Genomic DNA, 12,478 nt, shown 5'->3' with positions numbered 1-12,478 from the left:
CAAAAACTTGGTTGGGCAAAAACAGGAAGAGATCCCAAATACCAGGACAAGCAAACACAGGGAAATTGCTAGAACCCTTTACACAGACAACTAAGACAATCTGGCACGAAGACAGAGTACACTGTCAGGGGCAGGGCAGATAATCACAATGGCGGGAAAAAACACACAAAGACAGGAAGCGATATGAAACAAGAGGAGAGTTAATAACACAAAAAACATGAAATACTGACAAATGACGAAAAAAGAAAACATTACTTTGGAGGCAAGACGAGACATGACAGACAAAGATGTTGCACACAGAAAAGGAGGGAAGATCACAAAGACAGGAAATGAAACAATCATGTGACATAAGAGGCAGGGAACTTCAAAATAAAACAGAAAGCCAACAAAGATCATGACAGATGCTTGATTGTGAATATTTTGAGCTTTCTTTGACCGCTGTTGTTGTGGCAACACACCATACGCCATGAATGGCTGCCTCTTACAGCAGCTCCTGCTCACCTGTGAGCTTTTTCCTTTAAATTGTGTTTTTTTTTTCTTACTTTCTGTTTATAATACTTTTTTTTTTTTTATCTTGTCTTTCTTTACTATGTCTCTTGTATGCACTTTAACTCTATGTTGCTGTAAGCCTGCAAATTTCCCCGCTGCGGGACTAATAAAGGATTATCTTATCTTATCTTATCTTATGAAAAGGAGGCTGATCTTTCTGTGGTTTGGGATGCTCAAAAAGTCATGGAACTTGGGACATGTGTGAAAGGTGATGGGAATTGTAATGGCAAATTTTAGGCTTTAGTTATACTGTGTGAATTACACTTGTGTTGTTTGACGTTGTTATTCTGTGTAAAGGATTTACGTCCTCAGGCCAGGTGCAGGGTGGTAAACACCTCGGTACAAAAGGTCGTCTTGTTCCCCCTCTGACCTTCACACTCCCCTCCCTAACCTACTCCTTATCCTAGGCGTCAGTAGACATACTAAATCAGAACAGAGTCTGCAGACACCGAATTATAGCCTTGACCACCCCTGTCTTGTTTTGTCCTTATATTCAGGGTGTGAAGCCTTTCTCTTCAGTGCATTACTTTGCGAGCTTGCCAGTGCATACTTTGTTGTGCTCTGTGTGATCCTGTAAACTTCTGCCTCTTTCTAATTAGAAATAAAATACTATATAGACACTCTTTGTCATCTGATTGTTATTTCAACGCTCACTTTGGACTCATCTCAGTCAGTATTAGTATAGTATTATTTGTTTCCACAACAATTTGGCGTCACGAACAGGATCCATAGAAGATCGTCCTGAGGAGACGGAGGAACAGTGACTGATCATCCAGGAGGAAATCTCCTGCCTCTACCTTGACATTGAGAGATGAGAGGACCGATCCACCGACGACTCTGGGCCATCTCTACTGTGATCCAAAGGACCGGATTGAGTCCACGAATCAACAAAAACCGGGTGAGACGTTGAAATTCTGATCTATGATTTATTGCGATATAATCAGTAATAGAGTGGTTTTCAAGGGTTGTGATTATTCACCTTTGTTTTGGTAATATCTGGGTCATTGTGAATTTTAATTAATTTAACCTTCCTGAATTGTTTTGGCTTTTGTGACATCTTACGTCCCTCATATCCTTTCAATGAGGATAGATCAAAAGGAGAACTGGTAAAGAGAAACGGACGTTCAGGTTAATTAAAATCTGGGTGTTGTCGTTCTTGACCTAAGAAACATTTATGTAAAGGTGACCATTGTTCACACACAGTGTTTAAAGGAGAAGTGACAGTGCAAGAAAGAGAAAAAAAAAGAAAAAAAAGCGCACTCATTTTCTGCCGTAGCATTATCTTGGATGAGCTATAGTAACCGAGGCCTCACTGGGACACCTGTGTTGTAAAAGTCAAAAGTGTATACACACATCTGAATTATGGGTTCGGGTGAGAGCAAGATTCAGGTTCCTCCACCTGCAGGGGGATGTATTGATGTCATGGGGTCCAAATATGGAACAGGGAGCATAGATTGTGTTGGTGTATGGATAGAACAATGTGGGTTTCCTCCAGGAGGATCATTTAGCATAGCTCAAATAGGGAAATTAGAAACAAAATTGGAGGAAGAGCAGAAAAGAGTATGGGGAACCAAGGTAATCAAAGTTAAGGATTTGGAAGAGATAGAAAACACAGGAAGTGTTTGAAAATGTGGAAGGATGAAGCAGAGCATAGGGAAAGAAGGAAAATACGCAAACAATTGCCTAAAGTCCTGATGTACATGAGAATGAGAAAAAGGGCTCGAACTAACTTAACCCCCTATGTCTTTTTGCAGCTCCTCCTCATGTTGGAATCCATCCACCAGGAGGGCCTCCTCCTGACACTGCTCTCTGTGAAGATGCTATGCTAACCTATTGCATTAACCTTTCTCGTGCCCTTTCCGATATCAGGAAACAGGTTGCTACAGCTCTGCCATCACCTGCCGGCAAACCTCTGCACCTCCTCCAACCAGGTGACTATGTGGTAGTGAAAGACTTCAGGAGGAAACACTGGAAAGCAAAACGTTGGCAGGGTCCCTACCAGGTGCTCCTGGTTACCCACACAGCTGTCAAGGTAGCTGAAAGAGCCACGTGGATCCACGCCAGCCACTGCAAACGGGTTCCTCGGCCGAGTGAACCCCCACAGACACCGACTACAACCAAGGAAGCATCTCCTGATAAGTAGGCATGTATATGACCATAATAACGTCATATTTGTGACCAGATATACTTCGTTGATTCAACACAGGACAGGTGTGAGCCAAGCGCCGCCTTGGTCCTGCTCCGCTGAAAACACTACACACACACACTGATACAAGCTGTAACGTGACGTGCAAGCGCAGTTCTTGTGTCACCACCGTGGGATCAACGCACTCCATCATGGAACGACCACGACCATGGCATCCATTCCATCGTCTGGGCTGTGGCCTTAGGGCTTCAACATGTATCCTAGGGTTTGGTTCTGTAATCATTGTATTCACCATCTTTTTCCTGTGTGAACCAGATCGTAAGCAGCCCACAACCTCTGCTGATGGTAATTTTACATCAGGTAACACAACCAACCATTCACGCCTGAGGCGTTTTGCGGTTCCAGACTCACAGATCTCAGGTCTGGGAGACAATTTCTGGTATCAGACTGTCCGTTCATCGGTTCACATGGTCACTAATACTAGTTGTTATGCTTGCTCTCTCTTGCCTCACTCGTTGAATAGTGCCCCTTTGGTACCTGTTCCTTTAAATAAAATAGAAACGCCCTCAGTCTTAGTTGCCATGACTGGATCAGGTCCCCACGGAGTAAAGAACATGATACGACATCGCAACATGATAAATGAGACAACGATCGACTATGAATACCATCACATAAGAAACATGTCTATGTATTCCTACGTCACCAAAGTGACGTTGAGCTCACCATTGATTAATCTACCCATACCACATTCGTATACTTCAGAGGTATGTTTCAGCCGCGCGTGTGCTAACGACTCGCTTAACTTAGGTATGACCGGTTCCTGCGAACAAACTGTTAAGTCTACCTGCTCTGTTATTAGACGAGAAAATGGCCTTTCTCCTTGTCATAACAAAGAGAACACACCATATATAGCTAGAGCTAATCTAACTAGTTCACCGCTCAAGGAAAACACTACCTTAGCCACAAATTCTACTGTAGTGATTCCAAATTCAGCTGGCTATAGTTGCCTGACATCACATGCTTGGGTATGTGGTTCAGGAGTGTATCTTATTCTCCCACCAAGATGGTGCGGGGTTTGTCATATGGCTAAGTTGCTTCCAAACGTTAGAATTACGAAAACCATCTCTTATCACAGTAAAAAGTCGTATTCACATTATTTTCCTCACCAGCAGCGTGAACGCAGGTCAAAAAAGAAAACACCTGGGCCTGACGGAGGGTCAAAAAGAAAAGAGAACTGTGAACGAATCGCGGGTGAGGTAAAATTCTTAAGCGGTCTGGTTCCATGGTGGGGAGTGACAAATAATGCGCATGAAATCGACAGATTAGCCCTTGAGATAGAGGATCTAACCGCGGATGTAACTATTGGATTTGCGATGCTTACTCCTGAATTACAGGCACTCAGAAGATATGCGATCCAAAACAGAATGGCACTGGACCTTCTCACTGCCTCCTCGGGAGGTGTGTTGTACTTATATTCCAGATGCAAACGATAATCTCATTCACGTTGTCTCACACCTGAATGCTCTGTTAAATGCCGAGTATGCCGCAGACAAGTCCATTCCTGGGGGATGGGACTTTTTCTCTTGGCTAACTAACTCATGGTGCTCACTGATTTATAAAGGAGCTATAATGTTGTTACTGTTTTTTATACTGTTGACTTGTGTCCTTCCCTGTATCAGATCTATGGTCTCCAGTATGATCTCACGAACGATGATACAGTATACTGCTCTTAATGATAACCCTGAACCTTGTATTCCATATGAAATTCCAAGTGACACTGATGATAGTGACTGGGATGAAGAAACCATCCATCCATCCATCCATCTCCTTCCGCTTATCCGGGGCCGGGTCGCGGGGGCAGCAAGCTAAGGAGGGTCCTCCAGACGTCCTTCTCCCCAGCAACACTTTCCAGCTCCTCCTGGGGAAGCCCGAGGCGTTCCCAGGCCAGACAAGATATATAATCCCTCCAGCGTGTTCTGGGTCTACCCTGGGGCCTCTTACCAGTTGGACGTGCCTGGAAAAACCTCTAAAGGGAGGCGTCCAGGGGCCATCCTGATCAGATGCCCGAACCACCTCAGCTGGCCCCTTTCGGCGCGAAGGAGCAGCGGCTCTACTCCGAGCTCCCTCCGGATGTCTGAGCTCCTCATCCTATCTCTAAGGCTGAGCCCAGCCACCCTACGAAGGAAGCTCATTTCGGCCGCTTGTATCTGCAATCTCATTCTTTTGGTCACTACCCAAAGCTCATGACCATAGGTGAGGGTTGGAACGTAGATGGACTGGTAAATCGAGAGCTTTGCCTTACGGCTCAGCTCCTTCACCACAACGGTCCGGTACAACGCCTGCATCATTGCTGACGCTGCACCGAACCGCCTGTCCATCTCCCTTTCCTGGAAAGCTTTGTGCATACTCTCAGTCCATTGCACCAGAGGAGGAGCAGATTGCAATGTTGCTGCACGTAAAACAGAGTCCATTGCAGCATAATCAAAAATCCAGTGCCGGCAGTAATTTGCCATCCCGAGAAATGAGAGCATGTCCTTTTTTCTCACAGGGGGAGCCATGTTAGATGAATCCTAAAATGTTATAGAATAACTATAAATACAATAATAACATGCACATAAAAATAAGGCAGGGAGTTCCACAAGGTTCTGGGCTTGGACTAATTCTATTTACCTTATGTATGCTTCCATTAGGCAGTATAATCAGAAAACACTCCATGAACTTTCATTATGCAGATAATACCCACTTATATCTATCGATCAAGCCCTTTCTGACGCAAGGGTCCAAGGATAAAGCATGCTGCATGTTGCAAAGATTGTAAAGTCCTCTGATGCAAATTCGGATAATTGGGCTGTAAAAATCAATGTAACTGAATGCAATTCCTGGTGTGTTTTATTCATTGACATGGAAATACAATAAATCTTATACTGTAAGAAGTGTTCTTGGTTGTTTTTGTCTGAATGTTGAGTTGAAGCGAGCCATTTCGCATTAAGAACTCCCCAAATTACCTCTAGAGTTACTTCATTGATGTTATAATATGTTATAGGATAACTATAAATACAATAATACCATGCATATCAAAGTAAGGCAGGGAGTTCCACAATGTTCTGGGCTTACGCTAATTCTCTCTACCTTATGTATGCTTCCATTAGGCAGTATAATCAGAAAACACTCCAAACTTTAATTATTATGCAGGTGATACCCAATTATATCTATCGATCAAGCCAGATGAAACCAAACAGTTAGCTATACTCCAAGCATGCCTTAAGGACATAAAAACCCAGGTTACCTGCAAGACCTGATGTTAAACCCAAACAAAACTGAAGATTTGTTCTATGCCCTGGACAGATCAGAAATGAATCAACTAATAATAAAGTCACTCTACCCTACTCTCAAGTTATCTTTGATCAGGATATATCCTTTTACTCCCACATAAAAACACTTCAAGCACTGCCTTTTTTCACTCACGTTGTCCATGCCATTGTAACTTCTTGACTAGATTAAAGAATTCCTGATTATCAGGCTGCTCTAATATGTTTTTTTAGACTCAGCAGTTCCTGAATGTTGCAGCACGTGTACTGACAGAAACTAAAAAGTTATCATATCACTATCGTATTAGCTTCTCTGCACATGCTCCCTGTACAAATCCAGAATACAATTTAAAATCCTTCTCCTCACCTATAAAGCCCTTAATGGTCAGGCTCAACCATATCTTATGGAGTTCATAGTATCATATAACCCACATACAGCATTGCACTTTGAGAATGCAGAGTTACTTCTGGTTCCTAGATTATCCAAAAGTAGGATGGGAGCCAGAGCCTTCAGCTAACAAGCTCCTCTTCTGTTGAATCAACTTCTAGTTTCAGTCTGGGGGGCAGACACACTCACCACATTTAAGAGTAGGCTAAAGAGTTTCCTCTTTCATTACACTTATCGTAAGGGCTGGTTCAGGTTTGCCTTGGACTATCCCCTCAATATGTTGCAATAAGCCTAGACCTCCGGGGGACTTCCTAGGATACACTGAGCTCCTCTCTCCTCTTCTCCCTCGCTGTCCATATAAATTCATGTCCCCTTAATGCACATTACTTTTACTTTGTCTCTTCTCCACAGTCTTCGTGCTTTCTCCCCTGCCAGGTTTCCATGAATCTTGGTTATACTTGGACCGTGGTAACCCTGCCACTACTCATTTTCGTATTATTAGTCACATTTCTATTACTATTAGCGCTACTATTACTGCTATTATTAACATTATTATTCCATTATATCCACTGCTACTGTTATTATTAGTAGTAACATTATCTTTCTATTATTGTTCTGCTAATATTGGTGCTACTCATTATGTCATTATTTCTGTCATATGGATTGACTGCTATTTCCTAAAAAAAATTATGTTGTTTATTCTCAACACCATCTTTTTCCTGGGAGAGGGAATCCTCCTGTGATGCGTTCCCGGATATTTCTTCCTTTTTTTCCCTGTTCAAGGATTTTTTAGTAGGGGAGTTTTTCCCTTTTCTGACGCAAGGGTCCAAGGATAAATTAAGCTGCATGTTGCACAGATTGTAAAGCCCTCTGAGGCAAAACTCAGGTTATTTGGCTGTAAAAATAAATTGCTGCGGAAATACAATAAATCTTATACTGTAAGAAGTGTTCTTGGCTGTTTTTGTCTGAATATTGAGTTGAAGTGAGCCACTTCGCATTAAGAACCCCCAAATTACCTCTCGCTGTACTTCATTGATGTTATAAAATGTTATAGGATAACTATAAATATAATAATACTATACACTAATATAACTTGTTAGCCCTTATTTTGAAATGTTGATTCATAATCAAAATTCCAAACATTAAGAGTAAACCATTACTATTACTTTACAATAGACCAGTTAATCAGCTTCACAGGCTTCATAGAAGAGGCCCACGGAACCTTCAAGATTTGAAGACTGTTTGTGTGGAAGAATGGGCCAAAATCACACCTGAGCAATGCATGCGACTAGTTTCTCCATACAGGAGGCGTCTTGAAGCTATTACCAACAAAGGCTTTTGTACGAAGTATTAAATAACTTTCAGTAAGCGTGTTCAATACTTTTTCCCTGTGTCATTCCATTTAATTACACATAACTTAATTCCTGAACTTATTTTTTTGGTTCTTTGTATGTATGGATTACTTGGGTTGTTGCCGACATCTGGTGAAAATTTCATGTCAATAGCACCTTTAGAAATGTAGGTAATGGAAGCATGACATACAGCATACAGCATTCGATCCCTGGATGGGGCCCAAATTGAGCGTGTCACGGATGACAAATATCTGGGCCTTTACATGAGAAGCTTTCATTTAAAACAAAGAGTGAGAATTCAACTCTTTGGATACGGCAAGTTACCCTTCTACCTCAACTCTCTTTTAAAACTCAAATATATTGGTCATTGTTTAGCTCTTGAAACTGCTCAAATGAATCTTGAGCTTGCAATTAATTTTTTGTTTTTTTCGCACCAAATAAATGGAACAAATTACGAGAAGTATTGAAATTAGACAGGTATGTGTCAATAGAAAATTTAAAGTGTATGCTACATGACAGGGTTGTTGTACAGTGTCCGTGCACTGTTTAATTTGTATACATAGTCTTTATTTATTGTTGCATTTCATATTTCTATATTTTCCTATTTGTATTGCTGTTGATGTTGTTATATTACTTTCTTTCTGATATGTTGTATATCCTTCTAGCCTGTATAAGGTAAGAACAAATATTTATCTTCTGCTCTTGCCAACCATTGCTCTCCCTTTTGCATCAGCTCTTGGTTTGCAGGGCCACACTGCCCCGCCCGAAACTTTGCTGGCCCGCCTGCCCGGAATACAGTTGTACAGGAGGACACCCAGAATGCCTGAGAGCTCCAGGGAGTCACCTCTGTGAGAATTGTCTCTTTCCTCCCCTCCAGCTATCTTCTGGCCCTCTGAAACACCAGTTGAAACTAAAATCTTTACTGTAAATTGAGGTTGATACTATAGATTAATGAGAGTGATTAAGAGGAGATAAGTTAGAAGTAAGGTTTCCCAACTCCCATCTATTCTAACTTCTCCCCTCAGTTAGGCGCTACAGAACACTGTACACCAAAACAACCAGACACTAGAACTGTTTATTTTTGTTTAAATATACACCCTTACTTGATACATATCAATGGCAAATAGCCTTCTAATCTAAGCTGCTGCTTAGTCATTCAATATTTTACAGCATATTTGCACTATTACACAAAATTACAGGAGCAGACACAACATAACAGTCATGAACTGAGTGGTATATCACAGTGTCAATGTCCAGTCCGGCAATTGAATGGTTTATGGACAGTACTTGTATCGCACTTTTCTAGTCTTCCGACCACTACATATCATCATTCACCCATTCACACCCATTCATACACTAATGGAAGGGGCTACTAAGATGCCCATCAGGACTCTAATTAACATTCATACACATACATACACCGCAGGAACAGCCTGCGGAATCAATTAGGGGTTAAGTGTCAGAGGATTCAGGGATCGCACCGCCAATCCTCTGATCGGAGGACGACCCTGCTCTCCACTGAGCCACAGTCGCCGCCCCAGTTCTCCCAGCTTTTGAGTGCAATTACTCAGTTGTGTGAGTTAGTTAAAGTGGTGTCTGTTGAGATGTCAGTGTGCCAGCTAAAGGGTGAGCTGGGATGCAACCATTGTTCAGATCCAGTAAATTGACATTTGACTCACTTTTTGTGTTCTCAAAATAGGTTTCATTGTGTTTAGGTAACTAGACAGTTGCTTTTGAAGTGTATTAGAAGTTTGTAAGAAACATAATTGTGTAATGATTGGAAATTTCTGTCTTGGAGAAAAAAAATTATTGTCTGATGATGATACTTAATTCAGCACTCACTTGTGTCAACTCACATCTTTGATAAAGATCTAAAAAAAATCTGACGATGGTGTAGGGATTCATATGCTGTTGTCTTGGAGATTACTTAACAGGTCTACCGGGCAAAGGTCAGAGTCAAGGGGCCCTAAGCAATAGCCTCTGTCTGGAGATACTGTCCCACTTTTATTGAGAAGTTGTATTTTTTATTTTAAACCTTTTTTAATCAGTTCTAACCTTTATTTGGTCAGGTAAGTCCCCTTGCAATTGAGATCTAATTTTCAAGGGAGACCTGAGTACATTCCAAAGGCTGTAACCCATGAACTTCACAGGTAGCCATTACTCCACAATATCTTTACATTACAGTTAGTTGTTTGAGGCTTAATCAATGCTCTGATTTTGAATTAAGCAGCCTTGAGGAGGCTTATCACAAAATATTGTTTTTGTTAACCTTTAGAAAAGACAAAATAACATATTTTAAATGTTTTGGCCAAGAGCAATAACGGGAAGTTTCAGGTTAGCAATATAATACCTTATCATTTGCATTGAACACATCTAGATTTAAATATTTATGATAGAATCACCTTTTAACAATGAAGCAGCATGGGGTAAATTAATCTTCATTTTATTTGTTAGTTGTTTATTTTAGTCACACAAGTTCACTGACATATACTGTAGATTTAACTGATAAACAAGCCTATCAGCCCTTGCAGACATATTATGGTAAATGCCCCTTTAAAATTAGCATTTTTGGCCCTTTAGATTACCTTGCTATATATCATGACGTGTCCCACCAAATGTTCTTGCATGTAACCATTCCTCCTCCCTACAGTTTACTCAACCAAGTTAATGTATGTTGTTACAGAAACCACTCCCTGGCTATGACGTCTACTATCTCAGGCTCATGCCAGTAAGTATTTACTGCTTGTTTTTTTACAGCTAACAGTAAAAGTTGCATTTAACTTTATGAGTGTTCTATCTACTTAAGCTGGAAGCTGTTAGAATGACCATCAAAGACACATCTGAGTTATCACATGGGCAAAGGCGGCTCCAGGTTTTGTTTGAAGCAATCTGATGAATTGAAAAATGGTCAGGAAATTCACCACTAAAGGAGCACCAAAATACTGAGCAGCATAAATTGAGTCTTGCTACTATACCTATACTATCTTAGAAAATTAGTTTTGTCAAACTGTTTTCCAGTTTTCTCCTTTGTTCCCTTGTTGTCTGGGTCTTTTCATTTCCAAATGTGTCTACTGGATTCCTTCCTCCTCAATCATCCAGCTCGTGTCCCAAAAATAGATCTCAGCGCTCCATCTTGAAATACTTTAAAAAATTCCGCTCGAGGATTGAGGAGGCTTGCTGGAGGTCCTTTATGCAAAGAAATGCATGGTCTGTTGTATTCTGATGTAGAAAGTCACACAAATGATTTGCAACTGCTTTCTGAAGGATCTTAGAGAGGAAGGCAAGGTAAGAGTTAGGTCTACACTGTAACAATTTTCCCTGTTAATTTACAGTAAACTACTGGCAGCTACAGCTTCCAGCAATCAACTGTAATCTCCAACAACAGTTTATTACTCATAAAAATACTACAGTACACTTTATATAAAAGTTTTCCTACTGTAATCTCCATAAAAAGTTTAATACTGTAATGTTATATTTACAGTAAAACACTGCTAGAAGCTGATTTTAAAACGTTACATTTCAAAATAAAAAACCCTGAAAATTGCTAGAATAAAAAACGACTCAGACAAGAGATTTCCTTACAATATTAATCTTTTATTAAAGCGAATGCATTATCAAACACATTAAGTAATCAACAATTTAAAAGTGATTGCATTTTTGCAAAATACAATTAATAAATTCATCGTTCATCATGCTGAACAAGTTTTTAAACTGCGTGTCCTAGTCCATGTACCCTGAATTTAGTTTCCATCTAGTTACCTTTAACTCCCATGTGTATAATGCATTACAAACATACTTTTTTTACGTAATAATCCACTTATTCATAGTTTTCAGTCACGTGACCGGTGCAGCGACTTGGAGGGCAAAAGAACGGATTCTCTACACTGGATTCTCCATAGAGATGCGTGGTCAATTTTCCTCCAGTTTCAATCCCTGAATGTTTGAATTACCTTTTCACTGAAGAAAAACAAAGATATCAGATCAAACTGTATGTTTTGGGTACTTGCGATATATGGACATCGCCGTATTTCAGTCACTTAAATCCGCCACGTCCCTACCAGAGCTTCACTTTGGCAATGTTTACGTCTATCTTGTGGATAAAACTTCACTTTACTGTCGCCAGAATGAAAGAGTACAATAGTGTTTAAGACCACTATTTTATTAACACATATGATAAAACCAATTCATCTGAAAGCAAGGTGTTACTGTGGGGAGCCTGTCCTGCATAATGACGACGGACCGGAGTGTAAATCAGGAATCTGTAAAAGACGGCACATTTACAATAGTTGTTTAAAGCTTGATGCCACACATTATAAAATATAAAGCTGTAGAGGCAACGACTGTATGCAGGAGACAGTTTAACTTAAAAGTGATAACAGAAAAAAACGGCACACTCTATATGTATGAAGAGGTTTATTCAACACAGGACGCATACTTTCTGAAATATATACATGCATATTTTCAGCAGATATGATAGCTGATAATTACCTGCTTCTCATAACCAATGCCAATAAGATAAACGATCATTTTACATTCCTGAATTTTAAAAACAAGTGGGCATAACCTGTAGCTTATGCACACCTTCGGGTAAGAAAGACTCAGATGTAGTGGGCAAAGATGGATGATTTAATATTCCAAGGCTCCGACTGAATCAAATCTAACTGACATCATTGTCGATTATTTTTTAGATTAATCAATTAATTGTTTGGTTAAAAGAATTGTCAAAATGTTGATG

The sequence above is a fragment of the Anoplopoma fimbria genome, chromosome 17 (genome assembly GCF_027596085.1).
Source record: "Anoplopoma fimbria isolate UVic2021 breed Golden Eagle Sablefish chromosome 17, Afim_UVic_2022, whole genome shotgun sequence".
In the NCBI taxonomy this organism is placed as follows: domain Eukaryota; kingdom Metazoa; phylum Chordata; class Actinopteri; order Perciformes; family Anoplopomatidae; genus Anoplopoma; species Anoplopoma fimbria.
This window is presented reverse-complemented; position numbering follows the sequence as displayed.